The sequence below is a fragment of the Microtus pennsylvanicus genome, chromosome 10, assembly GCF_037038515.1.
Source record: "Microtus pennsylvanicus isolate mMicPen1 chromosome 10, mMicPen1.hap1, whole genome shotgun sequence".
Taxonomy (NCBI): domain Eukaryota; kingdom Metazoa; phylum Chordata; class Mammalia; order Rodentia; family Cricetidae; genus Microtus; species Microtus pennsylvanicus.
In genome coordinates this window covers 57,731,595-57,751,754 of record NC_134588.1, presented here as the reverse complement: position 1 = coordinate 57,751,754, position 20,160 = coordinate 57,731,595, and the positions used below count along the sequence as shown (strand labels likewise).

Below are 20,160 nucleotides of genomic sequence, written 5' to 3'. Positions count from 1 at the left end.
AAAACAATAATTTTTTTAAAAAAAATAAAAATCTTGCTGGGTGGTGATGACATATGCCTTTAATCCCAGCACTTGGGGAGCAGAGGCAGGTGGATCTCTGTGAGTGTGAGGCCAACATGGTCTACAGGAGCTAGTTCCAGGACAGGTTCCCAGAGCTACAGAGAAACCCTGTCTTGAAAAACCAAAAAATAAATAAATAAAAAATTAAAACTTAAAAATAATATGGGACAGAATTATTGTTTGAGAAAGTTTATAATATATGAATATAGTACCTAAGGGTCACTCAGCATACAGGGTTTTTTTTTAGCCTGGTTATTACATTATGAAGCTTCTAATGCCTTTTGAATGGCCAAAACAAGATTACCTTGTTTCTCATCATGAAACTTTAGTAAATATTGTAGTATCAATATGATTATTTATAAAAGTGTTTAAACTTACGTTTATCTTCTTTTACAGAAGAAGTTGAAATAAACTTCCAGGCTGCACCATTGAAGCACAGACAACATAGCTTGGCCCAGACATGAGACACAACCTCTGGTTCTGTTGCATAAGAGCAGGACAAGCCGTGTGTCCCACACACTTCCCTCTTGGAAGTGGACAGACGATTTAACCTGTGCCATAGCCTTTTACTCCAATTCTTTACTTCTTAATTTTCTCTTCTAAAAAAGGCACTTAACTGTTGCTCATTATAAAATACAAATTGTGGAATGAAGAAGTCCATGCTTGCTATTAACTCAACAACATCAACAACAACAACAACAATAGCAACAACAAGCCCTAGAGGACATACTTGAAGAATTAGGAATTAGTCAAGGAAGGAGGGATGAACTGAGTGAAGAAGAGAGCATTTACTTATGTATTAATTATGCTATGCAGTACACAAATAAGTTTCGGGTAGGGTAGAGATCGGATAAGATGAGATCAAGTCAGATAGTTACATCAGACAGAATCTTGTGGCTTAATTGTCCCTGAGAGTTTGAATCTTATACTAAAGGCTGTAGGAACCTGGCAAAGGGTGGAAATCGGATCAGTAGAAACAGTGGGGACAAGGATTACAAGGGAAACTGAACCCTGGGGAAGACGTTAGTGACCTTGTGGGGCAGTACTCCAAGACCACTTGAGGCTGAGGTGGAGTCAAGAGAAATAAAGGAAGAAGAATCCACAGATTCTAATGATATAACCAATCAACGATACATAAAAGTTGACAGAGAATAATAAAAAGTCTCACAGGTTTTTGTGTCTACAAAAACTCTATGAGGAGTGTATGATTTGCCAAGACTGTCTTATGAGGATTTGGGACATATACTTGCATGTATCTGACGAAGAGCATCTTGCAGAAAACCTGCACCGGCTCATGCTTCCTAATGCTCTTGATTAACCTGTTGGATTTCCATTGGATTGGCCTTCCAATGACATGGGAAACTTGTAGCTTTGGAGCAGAGAAGTGACACAGCCTCCTGACATCTCAGAAGATCACTCTGGCTATGGATTAGTAAGTAGACGATAAATGAACAAGGATGGGGGAAAGGAGGCAGTCTTTGAAGTGACAGGAACGATACTGGTATCTTTGTGAGAGTTAGTTATGGGCATGAACTGATTATACACAAAGGTCAAGTAAATGTGACTAAGAATACATGTAAATCTATAAATAGTGTAAAACTCCATAATTTAGCCTATGCACTGAGCCTCCAGCATGCTTGTTTGAATCCTAGTGTTGTCTAGTTTCTTTAGTACCTGGGCATGCTTACGTATCTGTTTCACAACCTAAAATATTGATCATTTTGTTCCTCAGTTTTCAGTATAACAATGTAAACATGGCCCTGGTATTCTCAATAAAATGGGTCCACTCTTGGAAACATTGATAGTTCTTATTGATTGTACTATAGATTCCTTTCTAAATTAAAATAAAGATTGGGAAAGAACATCTAATGAAGTGGGTAGAGGACCAAGAAAGAACGGTAGTGCAGAAAACAGAAGCTTCAGGAATAAAGCCATGACCCTCGGGGCCAAATGATGCTACTAGGTCAAGAAAGATCAAGTATGAGAGTTAATTTCTTAATGTGTGCATGTGGAGATGGAGGAAACGAGGCTGCAGTGGGAGGAAGGATGGCACTGAAGCGGTTCACAAGAGCAGTTTTCAGGGGTGCTGGGGAGCACAGTCTGGATGCTGTGAACTCAACTGACAAGGGAAAGAGAAGACACTGAATAGACACAGGTCCGGGTGGTTGTTATTATTTGAGGGGTGAAGAAATAGAGCAGGAGCTGGGGGTAGAAATGAAGTTGAGGGATGGATTTTGAACTATGATCAACACTGTGTTTGCTCATAGGAAAGAGATGAGCCATTGGGTGGAGCAAAGCCCTTGAGAAGGTACCAGCGGACAGATGCTTCAGTGTAAATATAGGTGGACTCCAGCTAGCAGTGTAGAGGTTCACACACTGTAGGAGGAGGATCAGGCTGCTCATTTAGGTGAAGCTGTGGGTAGACTGTTAAGTAGGAGTCCGCGGAAGCTACTTTACTGATGACTTCTAATTTCTGCGGGAAGCCAGAAGCTGGGTCAACAGCTGAATCTGAGATAAGGGGTCATAGAAGGCAAGAAGAGCAAGGTGCTGTCAGGAGGGAGGCAGAGAGGGAAATGACCTGAAATAAGGTGGAAGGGGCGCACACAGGCGCTCAGGAGGTCAGTCACAGGGCTATAGGCAAGGGGGTTGGAATGGAGGAAGGGGGGAGGGACCATTTTCTCACTTTTTTTGCCACATAGAAAGCACTTGGGTCTTAGGGCTGTTTACTCAGATTTGGTCCTGGTTGAGAGCCGAGGGTCAAAGGCAGAGAGCATTTTCTTCAGGATGGCTGCGCTTCCTGTCACTCAGTGCTAATCTGGGAGGCTGACCTTTGACTCTACTGCCATTTTAAGCTTTCAAATGTGTCCGAAGTCAGGGCAGCAGACAGCAGCTCCTCTGTGTAATATGACCGTTTCTCCTTATACCGTAGAGGACTCTGGGATCCTCAGAACCCACAGCCCAGCAGAGCCTGGTGTGAGAAGCACTGGATTTGTTTGCCAGAGGCAGCCAGATTTGTGGTTTTCTCTTAAAAAATAAAAAGCATCAGGGAAGAATCTGGAGAAAAAGTAAAGTTTACTTTTGCCAAGAAAATGGGCTTAAGGTAAAGGTTGTCCTTTCTCCCCTCAAACCTCATAAAGTGCTTAAGACAGATCCATTTATGATCTCTAGTCTTGATGTGTGTGTTGATGTCTTCATCTCTCTAAGCAGGAATGATAGTAAGAATAATGGCTTTGCAGTGTGGCATTAATACCAGGACACAGTCGAAATAGCCTGTCAGATGGCAAAGCTCCACACAGACTGGAATACATAACGATACTGGTGAGTTATTTTTATTATTACGATATGACTAGGGCTGAACTAATCCCTGTCCCTCTTTTCAGAATGTAAAGGAAATATTATGTAAGTAAAGAACAAAACTTAATGGCGTGATTGATGTGGTTCTTTCACGGGGGTGGCCCCTGTGCCCAGGAGCATGTCACAGCGGTGATGTGGAGAGAGTGGGCGACAGGAGGACTGGTGGTGTCACATGGGATTCCTCAGCCATTTTACCTTAAAAAAAAAACCCTTATTTTTAAAAAAATAAATAAAATTTATTTGCTTAAATAAATAAAATTTATTCTTGTCTTGCTATGTAGCCCAAGTCAGCTTTGAACATTGGATCCCCTTATCTTAGGCACTCAAGATTTACAGGCATGCGCTACCATGCCTAGCTAGAAACTTACCTTTTTGATGTGTGAAAGAGATGAAATAATATCTCCCCTTGACCACTGCAACTGAAGAATGAAGTAAAGCTATGTTTACGATGCACCTTGAATGATGTTAAGTAGCCCTGCAACAATGCTGACTCTGATGGGGAATCTTGATTCTGGAAGTGGAATCGTTGCTTTTCAATGTGTTCAGAAGTCCTTTTCTGGGTAGGGCCAGTGTGCCTATAGCCTCTGCAGGGCTCCATTCCAGACCATTCCAGTTTCTTCTTCTGGGTGCCTATTACACTTTGTTTGTGTTTCTGTTTCTTCAGTGAATTTTGGAGCTGTTTTTCTCTGATGTCTGTGTCTTGAACTAGTGTTAAGGTTTCAATACATCTATCGTCCTCATAGAACAAAACAGATTTAGCGAGCGAGCATCCCACAAATGTTTATAGAATTGAGAATTCTTTCCAATTTTCAAAGCAGAGAAAGCATCCAACACTTGGAAGGCACTAATTTGTCTTGTCTCCTCCATTTTATCTGTAATAGATGGAGGAGACTCTGTTGTGTGCAGAACTCCCCTAGAATCCTGTTTCTGCAACTGGCATAGCATGTATCACAAGCAGCAAAGATTAACTTATCCATTATTGTCTCTGCAGATGTCACAGTCTTCACTAGCACAGGGACCTTGCCCACCCTGCTCATAACCCAGGGAGACAAGGAACACATACGGAAAATGACACCTGCATGTCTTGACAGTCTGACACTTACAAACCCTCACTTGATTTCATAGCACAAGGTTCGGACTCTCAGTGCCAATCAAGAAATCAGAAAATTCAAAACATTGTTCAGGCATGACCAACGAGAGTTGGCTGTGCCTACAAAACCCTACACTACTTTCTACACCAGTTGATCAAAGTAAAGAGCAGGTAAGCACCCCGCAAAGGCATGAAGACAGTGGGTGCTGCTTATTTCCCAGGTAGGGCAGTGTGTTGTAACAGTCCATGACGCTCCGAAGACCGGTGTCAGTCACCAGATCTCTGGGGTCTCAGACTTGGTGCAGACAATGACCATGAGAGAGAAGGTCAGCAGGAAGAGATCCCCTCCGGCACCGTGGCTGCTGCTGGAATTTCCTCTGCTACCAGCTGAGGCTCACGTTATCCACGTGCAAGAAGAGAGGCTGGAAGCTGGAACACATGTGGTTCACGCTGTAACGGAAAGAGTGTGATCAAGTCAGGCTTTCACAAGCACTAGGTCTGTGGCTATTTCTGGGTTAATCTCCGTGGCTGTCAGTCTCCTAATGATGTTGATAGGATTGGAGATGCTGTAACAGACCTACCGCATATTTGCTGACTGGCGACACCATTAAGCCCTGTAAGGCTATGCAGCCCATTCTTTCAGACCACAATTAAAAATAACTAACCTTAAACAGGACCCTTTTGGTTAAAATGGTCCAAGTACATCTAGTTTTGAGCATGGGCTTCCTACACCTTTTGATGGCCTGCATCAAGATCTTAGGAATTGGCAAAGCCGGCTTCCTTCGGTTCTAAGTCTGCTTCCCGCATCTCAAGTTTAGAAGGGTCTTAAAATCATCCTTGTGGGCAGAGCTGGGACCCAGTAAGACTAAATTATCCACTTGTTTCTACTGTGGAGAAACCTGATCAAGGGCACATGTCCTCCAGACAGTGGGTTAGTGATGTCATCTGCCTTCACATAGAATAACTTATTAATATCTCAGTGACTCACGCTGTGCGACTCTCCAGGCATTTGCTGGAGGGTAAGTATAGGCACAGATGAACGAGAATACGTTGAGAGGTGGAGAGAGGCTGGGATGGAAAGCATTTTAAATGGGGGCAGTGGCTCTCTTAAGGTTTGAGAGATGAGAAACATGAAGGTCACAGGTGGGCTTTGCTGAAGGCAGGAGAAGGGGAGGATTTGAATGAGAGTTAGAAAAGAACAAAGGAAAGTAAAGAGATAGATTCAGAGAAAAGGAGGGGCTGTAAATGAGAAAGGAAAAAGCGACCAGGGGAAGGGAGAAAAGGGGTATCGTTATCTAGGATCGAAATCCAAATATGAGGATGACCAATAAAGGAAGCTGAACTTGCCGAGTGTATCTTGAGGTCAAAGCAGTCCCAGGGGGAGGATGTTTAGGAGTATCTAATTTAGCGGTGAGATGTTTTGTGACTACAGTGAAATCCGTGGCAAAAGGATGTTTAAATTCCATCTGTTCTGCACAGATCCCCAATATTGACCTGTGTGTCTGTCTTAGAGGCGTTGGTTTGTGCAGGTGTCGGTACCCATCTGAGATAGCAATGAGCATGTTATCATACCTGTCCATGTAGGTCTAAGACCAAAGAATCCAGTTTTCACATCTTCTCCATAAGTTGTCAATTTTAAGTCTGAGATAGTGTTCATATGCTGACTTTTTTGATAACAGGAATTATTGTTGGGAGTACAAACATACCCAACACACACAAACATGTATATGCATATAGGCACACATACGAACACTTCTGGTGTGTTTGTGCATATTTTTAATCCCAGCACTTGGGACTTCAAAGCCAGTCTCTAGTATACATATTGAGCCAGCCAGCACTCACAGTGAGAGCCTGCTTCAAACAAACATACAATCCCCCAAATCCTGCATACACACAATGCACACATACACACACACAATACATGCATGCACACACAAACACACACGTAACCACAACAAACACACAAAGGCACATAAGTGCACACACAAGCATACATACAGAAATGTATGCACACATACAAACATACATACAGAAATGTATGCACACATACAAACATGTGTAAACACAAAACCCCACATATACATTCATACAAAAGCATAAACAATAAAAGCACACACAAGCAGATGTAATCACAAGCACAGACAAATACACAAATACATGCATGCAGACCACCATAAAAGGATACACTAGCACACAAAAATACACAAACACCTGCATACACAAAGACACATGTGTACACAAGCACTCATGTACACACATACCAGAACACACATGAAAAAGCATGGATATGTCTATATAAATACACAAACATACACGCACATACAGAGACACAGGCACATAAATACCAACACATATATAAACACAAATACACACATACACACAAACAAATGCACAAGCACACACTACACACAAATACATATGTGGAGAAGCACAAACACAAACAGGAACAAATGCATAGACACACATCACATACCCCAAAACACATCTGAATGCATAAACCTCCACTTACAAACACACTCACAACATGCATGCATACAGACAACAGATATGTACACAGACACACACACAGAGAAGTGCAGACAAACATATACACATATGCACGAACACATACAAAAGCATACACAAAAACATACACAGAGGCATGTAGTCATGCAAACACATGTAGACACACACTGACACAGGCATGCACATATTTATTAACCCTTGCACACTAATACATGCGCACACAAAAGATACACACAATCACTTGCATGCACATACAGAAGGAGGCCCATATGCACACACATATATGCAGACATGAACACACTAACAAACACAAAGTCAGACTCATAACAACACACAAACACATCCCAAACACACAAATAGCCATGCATATATATATATATATATACACACACACATAAACACATGAACACAGGTCTACACACTCATCACTTGTATGCATGTGCACACACAAACACACATGTACTAACATACACACAGAGCAACATGAGCATATACACATGAACAAAAGTGAACTCATAAACATGCACGCACAATTAATCATAGAGACATATACACAAACAAACACGCATACACGAACCTACACAAACACACAAGTACACTTTAAAGGGCTCAAGAGTCTTAGGACAAATCAAAGACTGTGACTTTTTATGACATTTACTGTTTTGGGCTTAGGCAACTCAAGACTGGACAGCAGCGGTCTACAGGTGTCTCCTCAGGAGACTGTTTTAGATTTTCAAATACAAATTTCAAAGTCCCCGGGGAACTAAGGAAAGTAAAGGTTGCTTTCCAGGTTTCCCGTGAAGGAGGAGATGTGTCAGGATAGCCATGACCACCAGACTGTTAGGGAACTAGACCATTTAGAGCTTGGTGTAGCTCACATAACTTTCTTGTCTCTACCCGGGCAGCAGGTATCTGTTGACCCCCCCCCCCCCGCTCCTGTTTCCCAGCGTGGGTCTCTGGTGCTGCATGTCACCCTATGGGGTCCCATCTTTCTTCCAGACAGATTCTGCCTACTGAACTCTTTCACTGATGCAGTCTTTTCCACATTTCTGCTTTATTTTTCTTTTGAAGCACTGACCTATAGGAGGGTATTCCAGACTACCGTCACGTCACTGGTAGGTCCACTTTCCCCATTACTTTTGCGGCCATGCTGCAGTGGCTGCTCCTGAGACCTGTGTCCAGCCCACTCGGCCTCCGTATCTATCATGTACTGGACAGTGGAGCATCTGTACAACACATATTGAACTTGAGGGATTTTCAGAGTTTCTCGTCACTGATATTGTGTCTATATATATTGTACCCATGTGCTGTGTGTATGCTTGACTCTGTGTGTGTGTGTGTGTGCGTGCGTGCGTGCATGTATAAAGGACAGAGGTGGATGCTGGGTGTCTTCCACATGTATTCTCCATCTTTTTAAAAAATGTATTTTATTAATTATTATTACTATTATTAGCTTTGTATGATGTATGTGGGTGTATGAGGAATTTGAGAAGTGCCACGGAAGTGAAATGACTATTTTGAAAGATGGAAATGTATTCATGTTTGCAAATTGTGGTTAGGGCCAGCCCTGGGGATCCCTGAGAAGCAAGAGAGGAACACAAGTAGCAGCTCCCCTGGGAAAGGACACAGGTGCCCAAGACATGTGCTCTCCCACCTGTGAACAATTGATCCCCGAGGTCAATGACATCAGAGGTAAAAGGCAACGTTCTCAGCAGCTGTCAGATGTCTCAAAGTGTCTTCTACCACAGAGCTCCTCAGGCTCCGAAGCAATGTTCTGTGGCACCGAGAACCACAGCTGGCAGGGAGTAGCGTCCCCTCCTCCCTCAAGATCATTTTAGGCTGTGTTTTAGTTAGGGTTTCTATGCTGTGACGAGACACCATGACCACAGCATCTCTTATAAAGGAAAACATTTAACTGGGGGCTGGATTATGGTTCAGAGGTTTAGTCCATTGTTGTCATGGTGGGAAGCATGGGTAATGCAGGTAGACACGGTGCTAGAGAAGGAACTAAGAGTGCTTCATCTGAATCTGAAGGCAGCGGGAAGAGAGAATGAGACACTGGGCATAGCTTGAGCATCTCAAATCTCAAAGCCTGCCTCGGGAGACACACTTCCTCCAATAAAGCCACACCTACTCTGACGAGGTCACACCTCCTAGTAATGCCACTGCGTGGTGACCCAACCTTCAAACACACGAGTCCATGGGGGCCATTCCTCTCCACACCACCACAGGCGTGTGTGTGATTTGCTCCAGTCCTTAACTCTTTTCTTCTGTGGACCACTTCACACAGTGCCTCTCTCTGATGTAGGCACTGACACTGAGCCAACAATTCCTTCAACCTTGACTTCCGATCTTTCTGTCAAATGAGAGCAGTTTGGGATTAATATGTAGTTCTTGCTCTCACAAACTGAAGAGTGAGTGATGGTCAAAGCTGAATAGGTAAAAGAATCTCTCTGGAAATTTGTTGAAACATGGAGGTTTGGTTTATTTTCTCTAAGTGGAATAGCGTGGTTTTCTTCATTACATTGCAAATGTAACATGTAGAACCCATGTCTATGGTGTTCCATGTTTCTTAGCATCGTGTCTACCATAGAGCAGGTTCAGGTCAGTTACCCATGATTATTGGTACGTCTTGGTTAGTGGGAGCTGGAATCTGGAGAGTCAGGTTGGCCCTGCATCTCTGGGCTGAAGGAAGGATTGGGGTGTACACAATCCTTGTCAAGTTCGTGCTGTCATGCTGTAAGCCAGTGACTCAAAGCATCAAGTCTACAGCAGGCCTGAGGTACAAAAGTCACACAGTTGGAAGAGACTGGCTGGCTTCTTTGTGTACTCTAACAGGACTCAGTGACTTTGGAAAGTACATTTTGGTGCCTCTGGCCGCCACGACAATCTGACCTTGGGTATAATATTCATCTTTTGTACCTATGACAACTAGGACCTATCTACCATGGAGAACCTAACTATTTAAAACATCAGGAATCATTTATGGCCTCCTGAACAGTAACCAGGAAGAAGAGATGGACTATTCCATCTTCATAGATGTTCCAGAAGAAATAAGTCAATTTAAATTCATTTTTTTTTTTGGTTTTTCGAGACAGGGTTTCTCTGTAGCTTTGGTGCCTGTCCTGGAACTAGCCAGAGGGGTATCGCTCTATAGTCTCTGGCTAAACAGGGATGCAGGTGGACTAATTTTTAGAATCGCTTGTTCTGGAAGAAAACAAATTAAACTGGGGAGTTCTTGGCTCAAAATAAAATTTTGTCTCTGGCAGACTGTTTCATCATTTGGCATTATACAAAATGAATATGAATCCCTTAGAAACAATAATTCCTTTTAAAAAATGAAGCAAAAAACCCAAATCCTTAATAAATATCTGAGTCTCTTACATTGGAAGGAATTTACTGAGCATCTGCCGGGAGGCGTTCTATTGAGATTCACTTCCCCTTGAATTCCCCACCTATTAAGAAGCAGGATGCTCACTGCTTGAAATGTCAGCAGTACTGGCTGCACCTTCATTCCATCAATTAAAATCTACACTCTGACCCATTGTGGGGGTATCCATCTGGCTTCCTGAAGCTTCTGTGGCTCCTCATGTAGCTGCGAAAGAGAATGCGTGACAAGCAGGGGAGTCTTAAAACCTCTGTAGGTTTCATCTTCACAAATAAAAATAAATGGTTTGAGGGAGACTAGAGAGGCTGCAGTTATGCTAAGCCTCCTGCTGTGACAGCTCACCTGTTGGTGCCCTATGAGGTCATGCTCCAGCTGAGGGCCATTTCGTTTAATTAAAGGGAAGACCTGTTGCTGATTAATGTTCATATATTTTCCCAATCGAGGTCTTACTCTAAATAATGCATCTGCAGTGTGATTGGTCAAGTCTTGGTTGATGGCTAGACACAGACAAGGCTTTAACTTTATCACTCTCCTTTCTAAGATTAGGATCTGTCTTTTCTATCTTTTCATCCTTTGAAACTCCCCCAAGGCAAATCTAACAGTCTGCGTTCCTGAAGAATGCTTCCTGATGTTCTCCATGGCTTAGGACTTTTTCTAGCTCCTATGAATGCAGGTTTAATTTCCTTATACTTGTCCAAATGTTCTTCCTAACTGTTGGCTGTTATGAGCTACCTAGTAGTAGCCATGTGGAACAGAGAAGGGGCAGATGGATGCTCAGAGTTCAGGAGACAGGGCCGGGCTGACATCCCAGAGAGAAATGTTGGGAAGGTAGGTGAGACCCTGTTACCCTTCAACTTTGAAGGGTTTTCTTCATCTGCCATCAGAGATGCCTGTCTCAGATCAGCTCAGGTCCATGAAAAGATGTCTCTTCCTTCAGCCCCTCCAATGTTACTCATCCATCAGATCTCTCTATCTTACCATAGACAGACCACTGACTGTCACTTGGGATCTCACCCGTTATATGCCTTTGCTACCTTTCCATGAACCATCACACAATGCTCTAAAGTTATCCTACTTGGGGGTCACAGTTTGGGCCCTAAGCCAATTAAGTCACCTGTCCTTAGTAGGTCAATTAAAAGAGCCAAATTAATAAATGAAAGAAAAAAAGGAGATTTCTTTAATATGGCCAAATTAGGAAGAGGGACTAGGAGATCCAGGGAGCCCCTCCCCCAAATCTGTCTTCAATTAGATTAGAAATGAGATTGAGGTTTAAACAGAAGGCCAAGGGTTTGTCCATCTAAGCAGTCCCAGTCAAGATGTAATGCTGCCTGCCACACACCCGTCCTTGTCTGAGCTTCAGCCCATCCTGTAGGGTGGTCTGACAAGTTGTTAGAACTCTGAGAAGTCAATTGAAGGGAGATGAGTTCTTCCTCTGGCTCGGCCTTCTTCTTCCTCCAGCGTAAGATTCCTGGGAAAACTCCCATTTCTTTGGGGTCTACCGTTTCAACCGTCTGATATTCAGATTGAGAGACATATTTTCTCTTTAGAATATCTTCATTCCACCAGGTCATAATACTAATCATTCTCTTACCATCTTTCTTGCCCTTTTGAAGCTTTCTTACGGCAGGATTATATCTACATTCCAACACCTAATGTAACACCTCTGATAGGTGCTTCATTTTGATTTAACTATGTCATCATTCTTTGATTTAGTACCTTTATCCCTAATCTTCTTAAATTACCAGATCAATGGTTCAAATGCAGAAGACACCATGAAAGGGCAGAGAGACACTGTAGTGAAATCCACTAGACTCAATGGTTGTCTGTCCAAATAAAACCTGACCAGAATCCCTGAGGCGGAGAAATGAAGGAAAGAAGATCATGGGATATTTGTTAAAAGTAGACTCATGTGTTTTCTAATTGCCATTGGAAAAATAGCAAAGATGGTCTAGGTGAGTGTTGGAGATGTAGATTCTTTTAAAGGCTGATGTTAAGTGTTTGTGTGTGGTAGTCTATTAGCATTTTGGTGGCTGTATAGATTGCATCATGGTTTTTGAGGGCTTCTAGCACAAAACAACCTTCAGAATGGCTGCTCACTACTTTTATCTTCTTAGACAAACATTCTGTAGTTTCTTTCTAGTGACTCTGGAAAATGAGCTGGGATGGAAAGCTGTCCTTAATTTGTAAAACCCTACTTATTTTTATTGAGAACAATCGAGACTTAGATTGGTTGTTACCTCTGTGTTTTACGGAGGGAGACAGGCTTCTTCCTTCTTGTTTCCTAGGCCAGCTCTTAGGTTCTTGCAGACACATGGTGTGTGTATTGATCCCTCTCTAAAGCATCAGTAGAGGGTGTGTGTGTGTATGTGTGTATGTGTGCACAGGCTGTAGACGGCCACATTTCTCTTGCCCCTGTCTGCAACTGTAAGCAGGAGGGACAAGAAGTAGCTGCTTCTAAACTTGGCAGGTAAGTATTAAATTTATGCCACTTGTCTGTCCACAATAACTAACCTAAGGCAGTTTCTGTCTGGATTAGCCACAAAAGGTCAAACAATTACTGTTTTATTTTGTTTTTGGAGTAGAGATGAGTTTTAGGCTCTTAAATGATACTGCTTCCTGTCACCCCAGCTTTCAGATGGAAAATCAAACATGTCACCAGTAAGAAGGGCCATAGAGGTGCCTAGGTTCTGAGCTGTTTAGAACAAAAGATCACTATCTTTTGATGACTGACTGATGATGGTGACTGAGCTGTGGGAGGTTAGTGACCAGGCATTGGAGAATTATTTGGAGGAAAAGATAATTAGACTGAATTAGGATGCACCAAATGGGGCTAATTCGCATCTAAATGTTTCAAACATCATGATTATTGTGGGAGGCTACTTGTTCGTTTCCCAGCTACATAGACTCCTGAAAATAATCACACAGAAACTGTATCAATTAAATCACTGCTTGGCCAATCACTTAAGTGTATTGTTAGCTAGCTCTTACATCTAGAATTAACCCATTTCCATTATTTTATATTTTACCATGAGGCTTGTAGCCTAAATCAAAGTTTCACATCTTTCCACTCTGGCAGCTACATGGTGTCTTACTGGCTCTACATACTCTCTCCCTATATATCTGATCCAGCCTGGCTAAATTTTGTTAAGCCACTGGCTGAAAGCACCTTCTTTATTAACTAATAAAAACAACGCATTTACAGGAGGACTTTCCACACCATTTCCCCTTTTCTGTTTAAATAAAAAGGAAGGTTTTAACTTTAACATAGTAAAATTACATATAACAAAACAGGTATCAAGCAAGAATTACAGTTAACAGTATTTATATCTACTTTATCTTTTATCATAACTAAGGAAATCTATAGCTGTATCTATTCTTCAACTCCATCAAAGACTCCAGAAGGATATAACATTACCTAAGTAAACAGGAAGTGCATTATAAACAACTTCCAAAACTCTAAAATTGACAGAGACATCTCGTTGCCTGGACAGTCACTCAAAGTTCTTCTGTATCGTTGGGGCATCCATTTTTAGCCTACAGGCCCATAGAGTTCAGGAGACTTTTCCATCAATCAGGAAATTTCAAAGACAGTTCTGCCTATATTGGCAGTTTGTCAGTCACTTTCGTCTATGTCCTGCAAGATGTTTGGAAGACTCTTTCATGAAGCAGGAACCCCAAAGGGGCTGTTTCACCTTTAAACAAGCTCAGCAGTCATCTCTCCATGGGTCCTTATGTCCAGCTCACACAGCAAAGCAGCCCAGGAAAGAGCAGTCTCTTGCTCAAATTGCTAACAAACTCCACAAGGAGCCTCTTCGATGTCCATCATCCTCTTGAAGTAGATTGGTGCTTCCAGGAACAGATGTGTCTCATTGTCATAAAAGGTCTTAACCTCTTAGAACATTTTAAATGCCATATTCTGAAGGTCTCTGAAAGATTTGAAGAATACCTATCTAACTGAAATATGTCTCTATATATATATATCTAGAAAGCCTAACTAGCATGACTATCAGCTTGACTATTATTAGATGGTTATCTAATAACCAATATTTCTTAATTATACATTACATTTTAAAATGAGCTCACAAACACAATACCTTAATCAAGAGTAGAAATATACATATAATAAGATGGACCTAAAATTTGTATCAATAGCAAGTATCCATACCAATGCAAATTATTCATATCTATATAATATTCCCCTTTAAATGTAAATAAACATTTATAAACAATCATTTAGGGACTTTGGACATAGTTCTCTCTAAACTGCTTCCTGCTTTTTGTTGGGCAAAGTAATTTTAGGGGGTGTTCATGGCAACCTTTTGGGGGCTCTTGGTCCATCAAACTACATTAGTCTGGAAGAAATCCATAGATTCTCATCTTCTGTGGAAATAAAAGAAGAACCTCTTTTCCAAAGCAACATAATCCTTAGACCCAAATTTGGAAGTCAAAATACCTTTAAAATATGAATGTTGGTTTAACTTAGCAGTGCATACAATGAATGTTAATTAGGCGTGGCTAAGGCCAACACAGCCCTGCCTGCTTGTTCTGCCCAGTACAACATGACTGAGGCATGTTGGAAAAAGCAAGAATAGAGTAAAGAATAGAACTGAAGAAGCTGCAAGAGATAGATGATGGTGCAATGTGAGAGATCATTCAATTAAACAGGTTGCCCATGAGCCAGCCAATGGACTTCCTGAATTATCCAACTCCTGTTCCCAGCTGTGCTTAAGTACACATAGGACCAATATCTGCTGGTTGGTGATGGTAGGACCCTATGCCAATAGGAGGACCCCCTGAAAGATTCTGAGTGTTCTTTTTTTTTTCTGGCTTCATTACTCTTATTTTGGGTACATTTGGGGGAAATGCCTTCTTTATATCTTGTAGCATTAGGGAAGGGGCAGGAAAGCTTTTCTGTTTTCTCTGAGTGCTAATAATTGATACTGCCAGTGAACTCAGAGTGCTGCAACCTGGGGACACTGTAGAACTGCCCTTTTGGCTCTGTTTTCAACTTTGAAAAGTCCATTTTCTGTACCACTGAGAATTCTCCTAGCATCAATTCTTCCAGCGCACTGCACTTTCCAGTTATTTCTGAAGGTGACTTATGGTGACTTGTCTGTGTTGCCGTTTGTTTTAATGCAGTGTGCCATCACTTTGTCGGATGACTCCTGCTCCCTCAGCAGCCCTGCTCTGTCAGAGAAAGCAGGTAGGAAAATGTGTGGAACCATTGCTTGGCAAATGGTAGTCAAGGAAGCAGGATGACGTAGAAATGAAAATCTCTCATCTTGTAGTCTTTTGGGATTACAGGGTGTGGTTGTGAAATGGAGACCATATTTAGCCAATTTCTGGGTTCTCTCTATACCGCATGTGAGCTGAAGCATGACCCCTGCCCTTCAGCATCTATGCTCTTCCTGGAAGAGTGAGTGCCAGCAGAATCAGGGTGGCAACCTGTGTGCCAGGGATCTGGATCCACCTCTTTTCAAACACTGCCTGTTCTCTTCTGTGATTCAGGCTAGTCTGTGCAGTTTGTTAATGGTCAGTAGTGAAAGTCACATTTTCACTGGACAGGACTGAGGTTTTCATCTAATGTGGGAAGAGTTAGTGAAGGTCAGTCAATATAGGTCAATGGACTTAGGAGAGATGGATACCATTCCCACGTCACTCTAATGCTCTCCAGTGGACTAATCTGCCTTGTGATGTGTAGATCTAGTTCATACCTGAAACTAAAGACTTCAGCCAAAGAATAAATAGTAGCCATAACGTTTAACCACCCTTATGCTTCTGGTTCAACTCTGTCCAAGTAGATGAAGAGAAGAATTGATATCCATATGCAAGAAAAATGACCTCATCTCTGTAAAAAGTAACTTGGTGTGCATCTTTACAGTCTTAAAAACATAAGACCTAAACCCACAAAACCTTTAGAATAAAATCGCATCATCTTGGATGAAGTCAAGAAGGCTGGAGCCAGAGAGTGAGGAATAGTACAGAGCTGGATGTGATGGAAAAGTGAGCATGTTTGGTGTAATCAATATACCAGGAATATTTCATGAGGTTATTAGGTTATTGAATACTGATATAAGCATTACTTTTGGTTCTGTCTTGATTTATGTTTTTTTAAACCTGGATTCTGCTTATCATTTAGGGAATAAATTTTAGCAAGGTAAAAGTGTAGGATGTTTTAAGTTAGGAGGCTACTATTATCGTAGAGTGCAATGAGAGTTATTAGAGATACACAGAGTGTCTCAACCAGAGTAGCGCTGGCAGACACTAGAGAAGAGGATGGATGTGTTGAAGGAGTAGAAGGGAGTGTGTTTGCCAAAGTACTGGGTGTGGTAGGTGATGGACTCAGGGAAGCTTCTGAATTTGGGCTTGAGCCATCATTTCATAGGACAGATTGGTTACTGAGATGGGGAATATCAATTGTCTATAAGTTTATGACTCCCAAAAGTCTTTCAGATATGCTATCCTTTTGGGTTTTAAAATAATCCATATGAAAGAGCCAGGGTATATTTCCCATATCACAGATAAGTCTCCAAGTGAGTGGTTTCTTTCTGTGCATGTGCTGTTAACTGGATGGAAGGCGCTGTGTGGGACAACTCCGCCTTTTGATAAAGCTGTTGTATGAAGCCACCTCAGTGTGAGCACCGCCACCCTTCCCAGGCACAGTCACAACCTCTCTTCTGCCCCAGATCTATTTCAAGTTCATTTCATGTACTGGCAGCCTCCATGCTCAAAGAGGTTAAGAGCTATTTCAGACATCTATTTCTGCCCAAAGCATCACTGCCCCTGTTCTCAGAAGCCAGGTGACGCAGACCGTAGGTAACCTGAGACAGAACTTCTTGCCCCACATAAATCACTGACTCACGTCACAATCAGAGTACTAGAGACCTATGTGTGGTATGCTGACACTGATAAGGATGATGCACAAGTTAAGTTCTTTCTGATGTTTCACAATTATTTACACATAATACATTTGCATGACATCATATTTGCTACTTTTCACAGTAATTCAAGACTTGCCATTGTTCATGTCTCCAGACTTTTACAAAGTGAGTTGAGCTCGCATCGGTTAGGCCGAAGGCCAGGTTGTTTCTCTCGTGATACTACTCAATGGAAAGAGTTGTAAACCGTCTTTCCAATTGCACTTAGTGTCCCCACTCAGTCAGCGTTAGCAACGGGAAGGCTGCACATCAGTAAAGGGCTTATAGTCTAGGAGCGCCACAAACCACAACTAGTAGTTTTTCCTCTAGATCATTTTTACAGCAAGAATTTTTGCCATTCTGAAGGCATTGCTTCTATTTATTACTTTATTTTATATGACTTTCCTATTCTATACAAATAACATCTGGCTGGCTCTACTCTATAAAGTAAGTGAATTAAGATGAGGTTCTGCCGTTTGTCCTGGCTAGAAATTTTTGGAAATTTTCTGCAAATTTGTAAAACCAGTGGTCAGTTGTCCTTAGCTCTATAGTACACAGCATTGCCAGCTGACGGCTTTCTCAAGAATATGGTAGTTAGTGTATTGAAACGCTGTATAAATTTAGTTAGCAAAAGTAGCCCAGACCAACAATGAAACCAAGAGCAGTACTTATTCACTCTCAGAAGGAATATCTATCTATCTATCTATCTATCTATCTATCTATCTATCTATCTATCTATCTATCATCTATCCGTCCATCCTGTCATCTATCTATCTATCTATCTATCTATCTATCTATCTATCTATCTATCATATCATATGACCAAATCTTCATAACTTTCATAAAATTGAAATGTAACTACTATGATTAAAGATAAATTATTGCTATATATAGTTCTGTTGGGGTGCTGCTTATTTTAATCATCCAGTAATGGCATTTGGTTGAGTTTTGGTGGTCGTTTTCTGCTTTGCAGCACTCAGTCTTAAATGGGGTGTCGTTATCAAGTCCTGAAGGCTCAGGCATCTTTCAGGAGGGAAACGGAAAGACTGTATGAACCAGAGGTGGTAGATGACTCTAGTGTCTTCCATACTCAAAGGATTTATGAACATATGAACTCACAGAGACTTCAGCAGCACACAAAGAGCCTTCACAGGTTCAAATCAGACATAATACCAGCACTGAGAAGGTGAAGCAGACACAGAGTTAACCTAGCCTTAATCTGTTTGCAGTTGACACCTTCTGGGGAAAAGAACGTTAGTTTTCTCCAATGGAGAATATCAATCACACTTCAGGGTAGGCCTCATGCACAGGATTAGCTGGCCATCCCAACATGGATTTGTGTGTGTGTGTGTGTGCGTGTGTGTGTGTGTGTGTGTGTGTGTGTGTGTGTGTGTGTGTGCATGCACGTGCACGCACTTTCTGTTTTGGTATTTTTTTTCCTTATTGATCTCTTTTTGTTTGTCTGTTTTGATTTTTGTATTTTTGGTGGGTTTATTTTTTTGAGAGAGAGAGAACATGGAGTTGGGGAGCTAGGGAGGCACTGGGAAGAGTTGGGGGAGGGGAAAGAATATGATAAAACTATATTGTGTAAAGAACCTTTTAAATAAAATTAAAAAAAATAAAAGATGCAGAGAAGTGATGGTCTCCTCATCATTCAGATGGCCTCACGACGGAATGGTGTCATATTTGGAACCATTGTGGAATCTTGCAGTCACATGTAAAACTAACCTGAGGGCAACTGAGTCACTACTGATTTGGAGAGCATACACAGAGACAAATAACCTAGGTTCTTAGTGCTGGAGCTGGCTAGTAAATCCGTCAACTCTGCAGTCAGCCTTATAAACTACCTTTTATTGCAGTTTTAGAGAGGTATATAACATGTAAATACGTTGTCTATGCATTTAAGGTGCATGGTTTACACTTTGACATAGGTAAGCATTATGAACTGATCATGGAGGCCAAGATAATTAACATCCATCATCCACACCATTATCTTTTTCTTTTGGTAAGAACTTAAGATCTTCCTTCTTAGCACTAGAGACAATATGCTAACCACTTTAAGTTTATAGAGGTAAATTTGTATGCATCAAAATATATCCACCCGGGTTTGGTGGACTACATCTACAATTCCAGCACTTCAGAGGTTGAAGCTGGAGAATTATAAGTTCATGCTCAGCCTCGGTTACCTAGTGATTTAAAGACCAGCCTGTGCAATATAGCGAGAATCTGCCTCAAAATAGAGAGCATGGATAAATAAATAATAAAGCAATGCATCTTCCCCCCTCGAGCTACAAGAGTTTTGACAGCCGTGGTTGGGTTGTTCGTTTGTTATGCATTGCTACAGCAGCTTCCTGATGAAGTTTCTAATTTTATTCAGAAAATATTCATTGTCTATTAACTGTACCAGTCAGGTTCTGTGCAGAATTTAAAATGAGACAGGCATGGTCCTATGCCTCGGGGAAATGCTCATTTATTTTATAAGCAATATACAAACAAAGGATGATTTCATAATAGCTTTACTTGGAAAACCAAGTGACTGAAATTTAGTTTCTTCGCTTTTTTTCCCCTCTCCTCCAATAAGCATTTGTTAGAAGCGTTTTACATGCCTGTCTCTGCAGATATATAGATAGATTAGACTACACGATCCTCGAAAGGAGGCAGAAGTGTACGTTAAACTTAGACTAAAATAAGATCTGCCCTGCCCAGAGCTCCTGTGGGCCTTTGTGTCAGCACATTGGTGGCAGCCGAGGTAGACTCGCTCTCTGTAGTAGAGTCTAATCTATCAGAGGGAGTTAGTAATCAATATCTTGTTTCTCCTTTTTGTGATCCCAGAAAAATTAGAGTAA

At 41.6% G+C, this 20,160-nt stretch overlaps 1 long non-coding RNA gene across 3 annotated transcripts in view; it reads left to right on the top strand.

Annotated features, from left to right (window-relative positions):
- Positions 1–3,025: 3,025 nt before the first annotated feature.
- The window catches only part of LOC142858766 (uncharacterized), a 138,905-nt gene continuing 121,770 nt past the window's right edge, over positions 3,026–20,160 (top strand). For all 3 annotated transcript variants that reach the window (XR_012912080.1, XR_012912079.1, XR_012912078.1), the window contains exons 1-2: positions 3,026–3,160; positions 3,268–3,378. This is a non-coding gene — a long non-coding RNA (uncharacterized LOC142858766). The remainder of the gene's footprint in view (positions 3,161–3,267; positions 3,379–20,160) is intronic.